Source organism: Eumetopias jubatus, unplaced genomic scaffold (assembly GCF_037043125.1).
Source record: "Eumetopias jubatus isolate StellerSeaLion01/CBP00866 unplaced genomic scaffold, mEumJub1_p1.0 scaffold_4, whole genome shotgun sequence".
NCBI lineage: Eukaryota > Metazoa > Chordata > Mammalia > Carnivora > Otariidae > Eumetopias > Eumetopias jubatus.
Genome location: NW_028274810.1, coordinates 121,767,101 through 121,780,211, shown reverse-complemented (window position 1 = coordinate 121,780,211; position 13,111 = coordinate 121,767,101). Strand labels below are relative to the sequence as shown.

Sequence of the window (13,111 nt, the reverse complement as noted above, 5' to 3'; positions counted from 1 at the left end):
ATCTAAATTCAGGGTTTCCTTCCCCAACAGGCAGGGACCATGGAGCATCCTCCAGGTTTTTCTCTAGAATATATTCTAATATGCTTTCTTGCTACTTGGCTCCTATCTTATTTTAATTTCTGGGTACAGTGGCTTTTCATTCCGATTGCATTACAACATTCCAGTGCTCACATCACAAATTTGCCCCAGCGGAGTGTCTTGAGGGCTTAAAGGTTCAATGTGGTAGAGGAAAGGTTAGCACTAATCTCCTTTGATACCAGAAGAATTTGTTTACCACATATTGAACAGGAAATTTCGTTGCATTCATATGGCAACTTACTTGTTCCTCGGCAGAATCGAACAGGACATAGTATTTCGTTACCAGCTAATTTGTTCTGTAAATGAATGAACACCTTCTGAATTTACTTTAACTAAACTAACATTTATTGTGAGTCACTCTGCAACAGACACTGTGTAATATGAGGAAATATAAAAATGAATAAAACATAGTCATTGCCCTCAAACTTTCACAGTTCAGTTGGGTAAAGTCTGTAAGTAAGTGAATAGCAATGGGAGTTCAAAAGGTCTTTGAGTTCACTTTACAGGTCACTGAGGACTGTGAGTAAGTCCTAAATTGGCTGATTGCCAAAGTAATAGGGTCTTTCTTAGATATGGCTATTTCTCACCCATTGAATGTGACTTTGTTTGGTGGCTGTAGAGTAATGCCTTGTGTTAGCTCTGCTACTGGCCATTGCTCTTTTCTGAGAACAGAATGCCTAGAACCATTGATAATAATACCAGAATTTGTTGGGTACTTGAAGCATCTGTGTTACAGCTGTGTCCAATAGTGAGTAAGCAATCAAGGAATGCCATTATCATTATAGAACTTCAGTTATTACCCCAATTTGCAGGCAAACAAACTGAGCCCAGAAAGTTAATTTACTTGCCCAGAATCACATGAGGAGATCTGTGGTTTCATTTGGCTTTTCCTAAGCTTTTTTTAAGCTTTATTAAGGCTGATCTAGGGATAGTTTAGCACCCCCTTAAGTGTGATCTTTCTGACATCTGTAGCAAAATCCCTGTGTTTTCAACAAGGTCTCTAAACTCTGGCTGGCATGAACTCAACCAATTCCCCAGCTCCACATGAGTGCTGGCAGTTTTTCAACTTAGGGTTGCCTGATAATTCTTCTTTCCATGAAGTTACTGTTTGCTCAGTCTCATGGAGTTTCAGCCCATGCATCTAGAAATGCCTACCTATGGTGTCTAAGACTCTGTGCAGATTTCTGGAGCACTTCATCTTTTCCAGTACTTTCCCCCAGCAAATCCCAGCTACCTCTACGTCTCCCCCAAATGATCTCTCCTTCCTCAACTCAGGAGACCGCCATGCTGTTTCAGAGCCTGCCCATTGACAACAGTTCATACATCGTCTTTAGGGGTAACCCAGGATGATTGTAGGGCTAACCTCATTTCTGCCCCCGATTTTGCGGATCACAGTCCTGCACTGCCTGTTTTCCAGCATTTGAAAATGGTTGTTTTAAATATTTCATACCATTTTGCGGGGCACCTGGGTGGCACAGTCAGTTAAGCTCTTGGTTTTGGCTCAGGTCATGCTCTCAAGGTCCTGAGATCTAACCCCATGTCGGGCCACGTGCTCAGCACAAAGTCTGCTTTAGACTATATCTCCCTCTCCCTCTGACCCTCTGCCTGCACCTTTTCTCTCTCCCTCTCTTGCTCTCTCTCTCTCTAGAATAAACAAATAAATATTTAATACCATTTTCAAGTGGTTTGTGATAGGAAAGTAAATCTGAAGAAGGTTACTTCCTCATGGCTGGCAGCAGATGATCTCCTGTCACACAAAAATTCTCATGGTGTTTTGAATGAAAAAAAGCACATTTTAGTGAAACATGCACAATCTAGTCCCATTATGGAAAAATATAAATATATTTTAGGAAAAGATCTGAAAATATATACTTGAAATGTTAATAACAGTTTCTAGGTGAGTAAGAGTATAGACATTTTACTTTTTCTTCTTTTGGTCTCTGATTGTAAACATACATCACTGAAGTAACATAAAAATCAGAGCTTTAGGGAAAAATTAAATGATAAAATATACAGTGCTCAAAGGAAAAATCATAACTAATATATGCCATCTGTATTCATCATTAGAGTTGAGTGGTGCCAATCAGAATCTAGGATATCCTACTAGAAAACTTAATGACACTATTTATGCATCCAAGAATCAGTTGCTTCTCTAATTTAATTCAAATTTTTCTTTTTCTCAGACTTAAAATTTTTGACACAAAGTGTTTCTTAATTGTTCACAACAGCTTCCTAAAATTCCTGTAATGGCTTCTCCTTACTGAGTTTCTGTGGAAAGTTCCTCTTGATATATTTGTCCCTCTGAGGTAAAAAAAAAAAAAAAAAAAAAAGTTTTTAATTGTGTCGTTCATTTGTTTGAAATTTACTCTTATTTTTTCTCTCCCCCTCTGTCCTGTTCTACCCTGAGAAGAAAAGAAGTTGAAATTTGCCAGTATCCATCAGGCCCTTTTGTCTCTTTCATATATTTTATCTGATTATCAGGATACCCTGCAAAGCATTTTTAATTTCTGTGTGATAGGTATAGAAACTAAAATTCTCAAGAGGAAAAAGAACTTCTCCCAAATTATAAAACTAGTAAGCAGTGGATCCAGGCCTGAGCTCTGGACTCCAGATGTATCTTTCAATTTACTGAGAGACTATTATATAGGAATTAGGTAGAATTTTACTTTTCCCAGCCCCTACAACACTGTGTGTCAGAGTTTTATAGCTAGCTAGTTCACACACACAAACACAGACACACACACGCACAAAATGTGGCTCTGTCCTCTTCAAATCATGTGTCTGGGTACAACACTGCATGGCATACATACCATAACAGAGAGATTATCTTGGTCCCTGAACAAATCCTATATTCAGATTTGTGAGGCCATTTTTATTTTGGTCATTACGTCCCCCTTTGCTTCCATAGAATTTGGTTCATTGACGTATATCATCTTTTATTGAAAAACATACACTTAGTAAGTGATATGCTTGAGATCCTGGTTATATAGTGTTAAGTAATATTCAATTTCTACCCCCAGGGTACTCAGAATCTGATGTGAAGATACTTACACATAGCATGGAATAAATGATGTTAGAAGTAGGCATGGAATCCTATGGGTACACAGAGAAAGGACCCCTTATTTCATCTGGAGAGGTGATCCGAACAGAAATACTTCTGGGAGAAGATTGTGACTGAGTCAATTCTTGAGGGATAAGTAAGTTTAGGCTGGTGGATAAGATAAAGAAGAGGATTCAGGTATTGAGAATACCGTGCAAAAGTGCCTGTAAGCAGGAAAAACACAATGTATGTGAAAACTCATGAGCATTTTAATCTGGCTGAAGAAAAAATAAGATGGTAGAAGGTGAGAAGGAGCATGGAGAATTTGGTACGATTTGGATTTTAAACAGGATGGTGTGCAATAATGAAAAGTTTAGGCCTTAAAGACTGGGTCCTTGAAGACTTTCAGAAAACAAATGATGTGATCAGATTTCCTCTTAGCAAAACTGTGTAGGATCTTGAATGGACAATTAACAGGTACTAGGGATTCGGACTTCAACATATCTTTTGAGGGGGGCACGATTCAACCTACAATAGAAGAAAAAGCTTGTAAACAGTGTAAGTTTCCATTGAAAGGGCTAGGAAATAAGCACTGAGAAATGTCTGTTGGATTCAGCAACAAGGAAGTCATTAAGTCCTTAGGAAAATTGGCTTCAGTAGCTTGCGTTACCAGTGTGTCACCAAGAACATTATGGCACTGAGCCTCTTTGACGAAGCTCAGTCTAATGAAGAAGTCAAACAAAGATTCAGAGGAAGGCAACATTACAGGGGTCACAGAAAGCTTTCTGAAAGAGGTGATAAACTGAACTAGGCTTTAAAAGATGAGCATGAAAAAGTATTTAAAGTGGAGAGAAAGAAATTTCATTCTGGAGGAATAAGGTCGGCCAAGACACAAAGAACAGAGAAAGTATAGTTTATGAAGAGTTGTAAAGTACAGTGGACCCTTGAACAACATGGGTCTGAACTGTGTGGGTCCACTTATAGTTGGATTTTTTTCCGATACACACAGTACAGTAATGTAAATATATTTTCTCTTTCTTATGATCTTAATAAGTTTCTTTTCTCTAGTTTACCTTATTGTAAGAATACAGTACATGATACAATTAACATATATGCACACATATGTAATACATTTAACATATACGTGTAAAATATATATTAATTGTGTTATCAGTAAGGCTTCTGGTCAACAGGAGGCTATTTGTAGGTAAGTTTTGGAGGAGTCAAAAGTTACCTGCAGATTTATGTGCGGGTTGTGGATCCCCTAACTCCTCCCTTATTAAGAGTCAACTGTAATTCAGTAAGAATGAAAAGTAGAGAATGAAGTGGGTAAAGAGCAGAAGGCAGAATAGAGAAAGATTTATCTGGAGAAAGTGTGAGCTATCAGGATTCAAATGCAGGACTTCTGAATTCCCTCTTCCCAATATGCCTCTTTCCCACCTTCTTTTTTGTCTTTGCCCACTTTAAGAACCTGTTTTGTGGGGGTTTTGTTAGGTTCAGCTTTCACTTGCTGTAAATGCATGGACTGGCATATGCCCCAGAACAGGTCAGCCAGTGGATATGCAAGGTCAGAAAATGACTTTCTGTCAACATCCATCCCCATTCCGTGTCCCCCACCCCCTCAGCATTAACTAGAAAATAAGGATGCTTGCCCAGCTGTCCTGCTTGATGTCACTGGATGAATTATCTTTTATTAAGGATCTGTAATTGTTCTTCACTGAGCTGTGACCTAAATTTAGTGGTGCTGAGGAGTGAGTCCCAGCCAACAGGATTTCCCTGAGAACGTGATGAAGTTCCTGTATCAATTCAATTCATTAGCTAGAAAGAACAAGAAGGCAGTTTTCCCCCCTCATTCTTCAGTGAATCATTTGTTTAGTTTGACCAGAATTTTTCTAGGATCCAGTCTGAAACTCTGTCAGGAAAAAGAGGCAACGAAGCTTATTCAAATTCTTCAGGAAGAAGAAGAGGCAGAAACCAGATTACATTAAATGGATCTGACTTTCCTGCTATTAAGGACTGTGGGTTTACTCACTGGATATTTTCACCCTGAGAGAAAGAATTGCCCTCAACCTGGGCAGGATGAGTTGGGGTAAAATGAAGGGGAAGCAACCTGACTCACCAGAAGGTAAAAGAAGAGGAGAAAGGAGGAAAAAAAACAAATAAAAAATAATAAAATACATACCTGGAAAAGACCCCCAGTGAAAATTTGTGTGCTGTAATAAAGCTCATGAGCGGGAAGGGAACTAATGCTTAATACTTATAAAAATGTCCTTTAATCATGACAACCTAGCTGAGGCCCAGAGAGGTAAAATAATTTACCTAAGGACACACAGCTTCCGAAGAACTGAGCTAACACTTAAAACCATGTCTTTTGACTCCACTTCTAGTGTTCCTTCCCCCAACACTAAGTCTTGGCTTCTGCCAGGGTGGACTGCTGACCAGTGATGGTCAAGAAGGCCCTGGCACCTCACAGGCCCATGCTTACACAGATGGAAAGCAAACAACCCTCACTTTAAACATCTTCCCTCATTTTTTACAGTAATCCCCCAGAAGAATCACTCGATGGCTTCTTCTATTACTCTGGCTGGAGCCACTGGATGACTGATATTTTCCTGTCTAATCATTCTATGCACCCTTATATGAGAACTACAAGAACATGTAAAATAGAGAGGACAGTCTACAACATACCCTCAAAAAGTTTAATCTTTAGTCAGGAAGCTAAGGGTTACATACATCCTGCTACTAATTTACACTGACATCATATTGTCACCGATACTACCTCAGTTGAGTTTCATAGCAAATTTGTGGGGCAGAGTGAGCAAACAACATTGTCTCCATTTACAGATGAGTAAACTCAGGCTTCAAGGGTTAAGACACTGGCCTATGGTCACGAATACAGCGAGTGGCAGGATCTAGTGTAAAGTCCAGTGAACTTGACTTCTAGTCTGTTTTTCCCAGTCCACTCTAATAACAGTCAAGGTTGTTTTAATATTATGAAAATCCTGTGTCAAATTATAGGTCGGGTTGGGACTTTAGAGTCTGAACTTGGATCTACTTGGGAAGAGGCATCGCAGGATCTTCAAAGAAGAGCCTCCCTCTGTGAGTCAGATCTGGGGTCTCATCCCTCAGTTTTGTCTGCTATAACAAAAATACCATAGACTAGGTGGCTAAACAACAGAAATGTACTTATCATAGTTCTGGAGGCTGGCAAGTCCTAGATCAGGGTGCTGGCTGATCTGGTTCCTGGTGAGGACTCTCTTCCTGGTTTGTAGATGGCCACCTTCCTGCTATGTGCTCACATGGCAGAGAGAGACTATCTGTCTCTTGTCTCCTCTTATAAGGAAACTAATTCCATTCATGAGAGCTCCACCTTCATGACCTAATCGCCTCTCGAAGACTCCACCTCCAAACATCATCACATTGGAGATAGGGCTTCAACATATGAATTTGGGTGGGGAGGACACAAACATTCAGTCCATATCTCATTCTATCTCTGCACTTACATAGCTGGACAACATTAGACAACTCCTCTAACTCACTTTGGCCTCAATTTTCAAATCTATAGAATGGAAGTTTCAGTTGGAGAGAATATAAAGTCTCCATTGCTTACTCTTTCAGAACTTCCAGTTTTCCTCAACTTGAAAATATAGGCAATTAACTCAAATGTAACACATTTTTGGTTCAACACTATATGGTCCAAAACTATGATTCTCTGGTCCACCTACTCCAGAGACAGTTTGCTTCTTGCTCACACACACTGTTTCAATTTGAGTTATGACTACTTGAGTATTCATTAAAAAAAAAAAAAAGTAATGCAGTGACTGTGAGCATAGACTCCAGAACCAAATCGTCAGGGTTCAGATCTGATGTTAACTAAGTGAATGACCTTGTGCAATTCCCTTCATTTCATCTACACCTCTGTTTCCCTATCTTTAAAATAGTACTTACCCCTTTTAGTGGCTGTGAATATCAAATGACTTGACATGTATAAAACACTTAAAATAATTCCTGACACATAGGAAGAGCTATGTAAATATTGGTGCTTATTAGAACTCTCATCCCAGGATGAACATCTCCTACAAAATATCTTTCCCCATAGAGCAACTTAATCACACTTACACTATAGTTAATTTTTGTATCCCATTATTACATGTTCCTTCTGGTTAGAGTAGCCTGAGGTTATTCTGTTTATCCTGACCTTGGAAAAGACAAAGCAGCTTAAAACTTGTCCCCAGGGAGCTAACAGTTTAGCTGGGAATGATCACCCTGTTTCCCCCAAACTCCAGCCAGGCTTCTCTATTTACAGCTGCACTGAAGAGCTTCCTTCCTGGCTTGTGTCTCCTAAAAGGAGAAAACTATTGCAAGGTCTCTAAGAGGAAGGAAAGGGGACCTTTTTAATTAGCTTTCTCTTTTGAATGACGCCATCACAGACCTGATTCATTTCCATGAATTGAAGGTGGAAAAAAAGTGGAGTGAGTGGTAAGCTCTCTGTGAAGGAATGAGTGAAAATTGTCAAGACAGGACAGATTAGAGGGAAGCTAGAATTGGAGAAAACAGCCATGTGAACTTGGCAGTCCACCACGACCCACGTTCAGGCCAGGAGATGATGTCAAAATCTAAATTTAAAATGGAGGCGGCAAAATGTCTGTATCCATGGTTGGAAACTGGAGGCCAAAAGAGTGATGGAAATGCTGGTCTGATCCTTGGTGTTCTAGAATGTACCAACTGGTATATCTGGAATTTTTCATTTAAGGGCTTCCTTTTTGCAGACCTATTTCTGTTTGTGATATTCCACAGGAAAATTTTCCGCTTTCAGACCATTTCAAGTAAGGGGTGTGTGTGTGTGTGTGTAGTGTGTGTGTGTGTGCATGTGTGCAAATACACTGCCATGAAATTACCAGAAACCTGAGACAGCCTACTGAATGCATACCATGGCCTCCTGAATACCTTTGCACCAACCAGGACAAGCCAGTATGTCTCTGGGGAAACTGAAGAAGACCAAGGACCCAGATCCATAGAGTCAGGAGGGATCACCATTTCCCTAGTACTTTCCATGTGTCGGGCCCAGTATTGATGCGTTTAATATTTTAGCTGCCTATCCTCACACAGGTCCTGTGAAGCAGATGTCATTAAGTAGAAGTAGAGACAGACCCAGATAAGTCTACGCATTTGCCATGGCCACGTAGCTACTGAATAGGATTTAAGTTAGGTCTTACTTCTTTAAAAGCTATGCTTTTTTCTGTCCCGTGTTACAATAACAATAAAATATGATCAGGATGTTTTGTTCTATACACTCCAAGAAAGTACATCAACCTTCCAGCCGGTTTCTTACCTACAGTTAGATGCTCGCTTTCTCTCTCTCTCTTTCCCTCTCTCTTTCTTTTCCTATCCATCCTCCACCATGTAGCCAGAATATTCTCTCCTTAAAGTATAAATGCCTCTAAATCTTTGCTTAAAAGACCTTTCAAAAGCTCCCCATAGTCCACAAGATAAATAAAAAATTCCTAGGGGTGTCTGGGTGGTTCAGTCAGTTAAGCATCTTCCTTCAGCTTGGGTCATGATCCCAGCGTCCTGAGATCAAGTGCTGCATCAGGCTCCCTGCTCTGCGGGTAGCCTCCTTCTCCCCTCTGTCTCTCTCTCTCTCTCTCTCTCTCTCATGAATAAATAAATAAAATCTTTAAAAAAAAAAAAAAGAAAATTCCTTAGCAAGACTCTTCTCAACCTGTTGCCAATCTGCCTAAGCTCATCATCTCCCTAAAATGTAGTCAGTGTAAAAGACTCATAAGATATTGATTATTCCCTTAAAACACCATTCACCCTCATGTCACTGAGTTTGTTTACTTCTATAAAATTTCTACTGACTTCTCAATATCTAGTGCAAAAAGTCTGTCCTCAGTGAAGGCTTCACTGACCTACCATTGTCCACCCCATTCCCCTAGCCAGATACCATCCTTTCTACTTCTGTGAGGCTATAGCAGTTGGTGAGAATATAAATTGGTGCAGCCACTGTGAAAAACAGTATAGAGTTTTCTCAAAAAATTAAAAATAGAAATACCATACAATCCAGGAATTCCACTATTGGGTATTTACCCAAAGAAAATGAAAACACTAATTCGAAAAAATGTATGTGCCCTTATGTTTATTGCAGCATTATTTATAATAGCCAGGATTTGGAAATCTGGAAGCAACCCAAGTATCCATTTATGGATGAATGGATATAGAAGATGTGAGGGGTGTGTGTGTGTGTGTGTGTGTGTGTGTGTGTGTGTGTGTATGATGGAATATTACTATATATATATAGAAATTCTATATTATACATTTATTACATATAATGGAATATTAGCCATAAAAAGAATGAAATCTTGTCATTTGCATCACATGGGTGGACCTAGAGTGTATAATGCTAAGTGAAATAAGTTAGAGAAAACAAATGCCATATGATTTCACTCATATGTGGAATTTAGGAAACAAAACAAATGAACAAACAAAGGAAAAAACAGACAAAAAAAACAAACTTTACCTATAGAGAACAAACTGGTGGTTTCCAGAGGGGAGGTGGATGGGGGGAATGGGGAAAATAGATAAAGGGGATTAAGAGTACACTTATCTTGATGAACACTGAGAAATGTATAGAATTATTGAATCATTATATTGTACACTTGAAATGAATATAGCACTATATGTTAATTATACTTAAAAAAGAAAAAGAATGGCTCTCTGATAGTTGATGAACTCCATTACACGTAGAACACTTTGTCCTCATCACCAATGCCTAGTCTAGGGTCTGACTCATGGTGTTAATAAACTTATTTGATATGTATTTGTAAAAAGAACGAAGGAAGGGAGGAAGAGGGGGAGGGAGAGACAGAAGGAGGGAGAGAGAAAGATATGATTCTGTTTTCATATGTGGACAAAATTTAAATAGGAATCACTGCTCTGCAGTGAAAAGTCTTCTCGTTTTTGATTCAAGTTGACTCCTGGTTTAGTCTCCAGCACTATAAATAAAAACATATGATATATATCATACAGTGTATGTATGTATGTATGTATGTATGTATGTATGTATGGGCTTCAGTTTCTCTAAACTGACCAGAGTTCATTATTTGTCTTTAAATGTTGATTAAATATTCCATAGAGGCTTTCACTCATCAATTCTGTCAACATGTGGTTTTATCCTGGGTAATGTTAACTCACTTCTGGCAGCAGGGGAACCAACTCAAATGGGAGCAGACGACTTTCCTATATGCTATTTGCTTTGTTGTCCGTTGGAGTTATTGCTTGTTTTTGTTTAATCCCCAAAACCCTGCCCCAACTCCTCTTAGAAAACATGTTTCCATCTGGGTCAACAGGTGTCACTGTTGAGTAGGACAAATATGCCCCCCAAACCCCATCTTTCGGGTGCTAAATGTTCTAGTTGGTTATAGGGCCCACTCTCTGCTCAGTCTTGATATAACCAAGTAGTTTAACTCCATGATCACTGTGCAAGTTGCCCAAACAGACCTCTGAAAGCACCAGTAATTTTTATTCCTTAAAGGCCTAGATACTGAATGTAATGATAGACCCAATTATACCCATTAAAGGGGGCCAATAGGAGGAAGAAACTACAACCATTTCTATTTGTAGGAGAGAGCATTGTTCAATGGGAGACATCTCATCAGTAGAGGAGAAAGTCTGAGATTTAAGTGCCTGCTCTGTCCCTAAGTAGTTGCCACTAGTGTAACTGGCTCAAGCCAGAGGTGCCATGACTGCAAATTGGAACAGGAGAGAGGAAATGTTGCAAATTATCAAAAACATCAGATTACTAGTTTAGACCATAGGTTGTTGAGTAACCCCCAGAATTATTCAGGAAGAATTTGAGAGGAGAATGTACTCACAGAAAACAGGTGGGGATAGAGCAAAAGAAACATGGAAATTGTTATCATTTTCCTATCCTCACACTGACATGGCCTGGAGACATGTGGAATTGGATAAAATGGAATGGAATGGAGTAGGAAGGAAATGGGAGAGAATGGGATGGGGGATGATTTCCAAATCATGGAATTTGACAATAAATGCAGTAAAGAATAAATTAAAATGAGATAAAGTGCTCTTCCAACCAGGGCCCAGCAAAATGGGTCCTACAAAGAAGGATGGCAAGAAAAAGGGCCATTCTGACATCAGCGAGATGGCAACCAGAGAATACACCATAAACATTCACAAGCACATCGATGGAGTGGGTTTCAAGAAGTGTGCCACTCAGGCACTCAAACAGATCTGGAGATTTGCCATGAGGAGATGGGAACTCCAGACATGTGCATTGACACCAGGTTTAACAAAGCTGTCTGGGCCAAAGGAATGAGGAATGTTTCCTATTGTGTCTGTGTGTGGTTGTCCAGAAAACATAATGAGGATGAAGATCCACCAAACAAGCTCTATATATTGGTTACCTATGTACCTATCACCACTTTCAAAAATTGACTGAGCATTAATGTGGATGAGAACTAACTACTGATTGTCAAGTAAAGGCATACAACTGCAAAATAAATAAAAAATAAGTAAATAAATAAATAAAATGAGATGAGGTAAGATGGACTATGCAATGGAATTGAATCAAAAGGAATATGGGAAATGAATAAATGAAATATAAAATGATGTGGAATGACTAGGTGTGAAATATAGAATGTAAACAGAATAAAGTGAAATGAAATGGGCTAGAACAGACTGGGATATAAAGCATAATGTTATGTCAAAATTTTGAAATGGGATACAGAATACAATACAATGGGATGGACTTTTTCATTAAATGGTTTTGACATATAGATAAGCAATTTGTTTAATTGGCATGAAAACAATTAGCAGACTCAAGAAATTCCTATCATAACCTAGTCCAGATGATTAGAAATTTAGGGATCTAAAAGCTTTGTGCCTTCCTTGAATTATTCTGCAAATGGTCACCCACCTTATGATTATGGCAGACAACTGGCATTCTGTAGTAACAACAACCAACAATACTGGCACCTCTGCTAAACCCCTTGTATATGTTATTTCTTTTAATTCTCACATCAAATAGGATAAGTCCTATTTTGATCTCCATTTATAGATAGGGAAATGGAGGCACCAGAGGTTCACCTACTTGCCCAAGATTACACAGCTAGAAAGTAGTGGAATCAGAAATCAAATGCCAAGGTGATTAGGCTGGAGCTTCTGTGTGCTGACCCACTACACAAACCACTTCTCACCATGTCAGGGACTCATAACCTATGACACTGCATGTAGAAATATTAGGATTGGTATAAGCTGTGTTCTAGCCACTAAATGTCACCTACAAAAAGACTGGAAAACTAGGCAGAGGCACTGCTCTGGTACAAACATGATGAAACATAGCCTGGTCACAAAGGCACTCAGCTGTTCTGCCATATTCAACACATCCAGAACCACATTGTCCCTGACCCCCTTTACCCCAGGTCTCAGTGGGGGTTTTCCTCACCTATTAACCATTCCTAATTCCAATACTCATATGCTCAACATTTCCTAAGGGCCACTACAGACAACTTGATCATTCATTTTTCATTTAACATTTGAGCACCTATTCTATTGTTTTGAAACCTAAGGGTTTTTTAAAAAGTGGACTCACTTCTTCTAGAAATATTCTCAACAAATAAAAGTGGCCCTACAACTAGAAATTCAGATGACTAGATGCTCTCCCCTACTGAGATGCGAGAATGCTCATTCTGGAGAACTTCTAGTGAGGATACAAGTAGCTGCTTTTGCTTGGTATTTACCACTTGAGAGAGGCTGTATCATCTACTGATTGAGAGGGGCTGCCTGAGTTCAAATCCTAACTCTACCGCTACATAGTTTTTTTCCCCTGTGTGAACTATTAACCCTGTCTGTGCATCAATTTCCCCCTCTGCGAAATGGAGGTAAGAGGACAGTTTGAAAGATAAAATAAGCTAATATACTTGGAGCACTCAGAACACTGCTTATCACAAATGAAGAACTTTATAATATCAG

The 13,111-nt window shown here is 39.2% G+C and overlaps 1 pseudogene; it reads left to right on the top strand.

Annotated features, from left to right (window-relative positions):
- Positions 1–11,228: 11,228 nt before the first annotated feature.
- LOC114211106 (large ribosomal subunit protein eL31 pseudogene) lies at positions 11,229–11,575 on the top strand (annotated as a pseudogene).
- Positions 11,576–13,111: the final 1,536 nt, after the last annotated feature.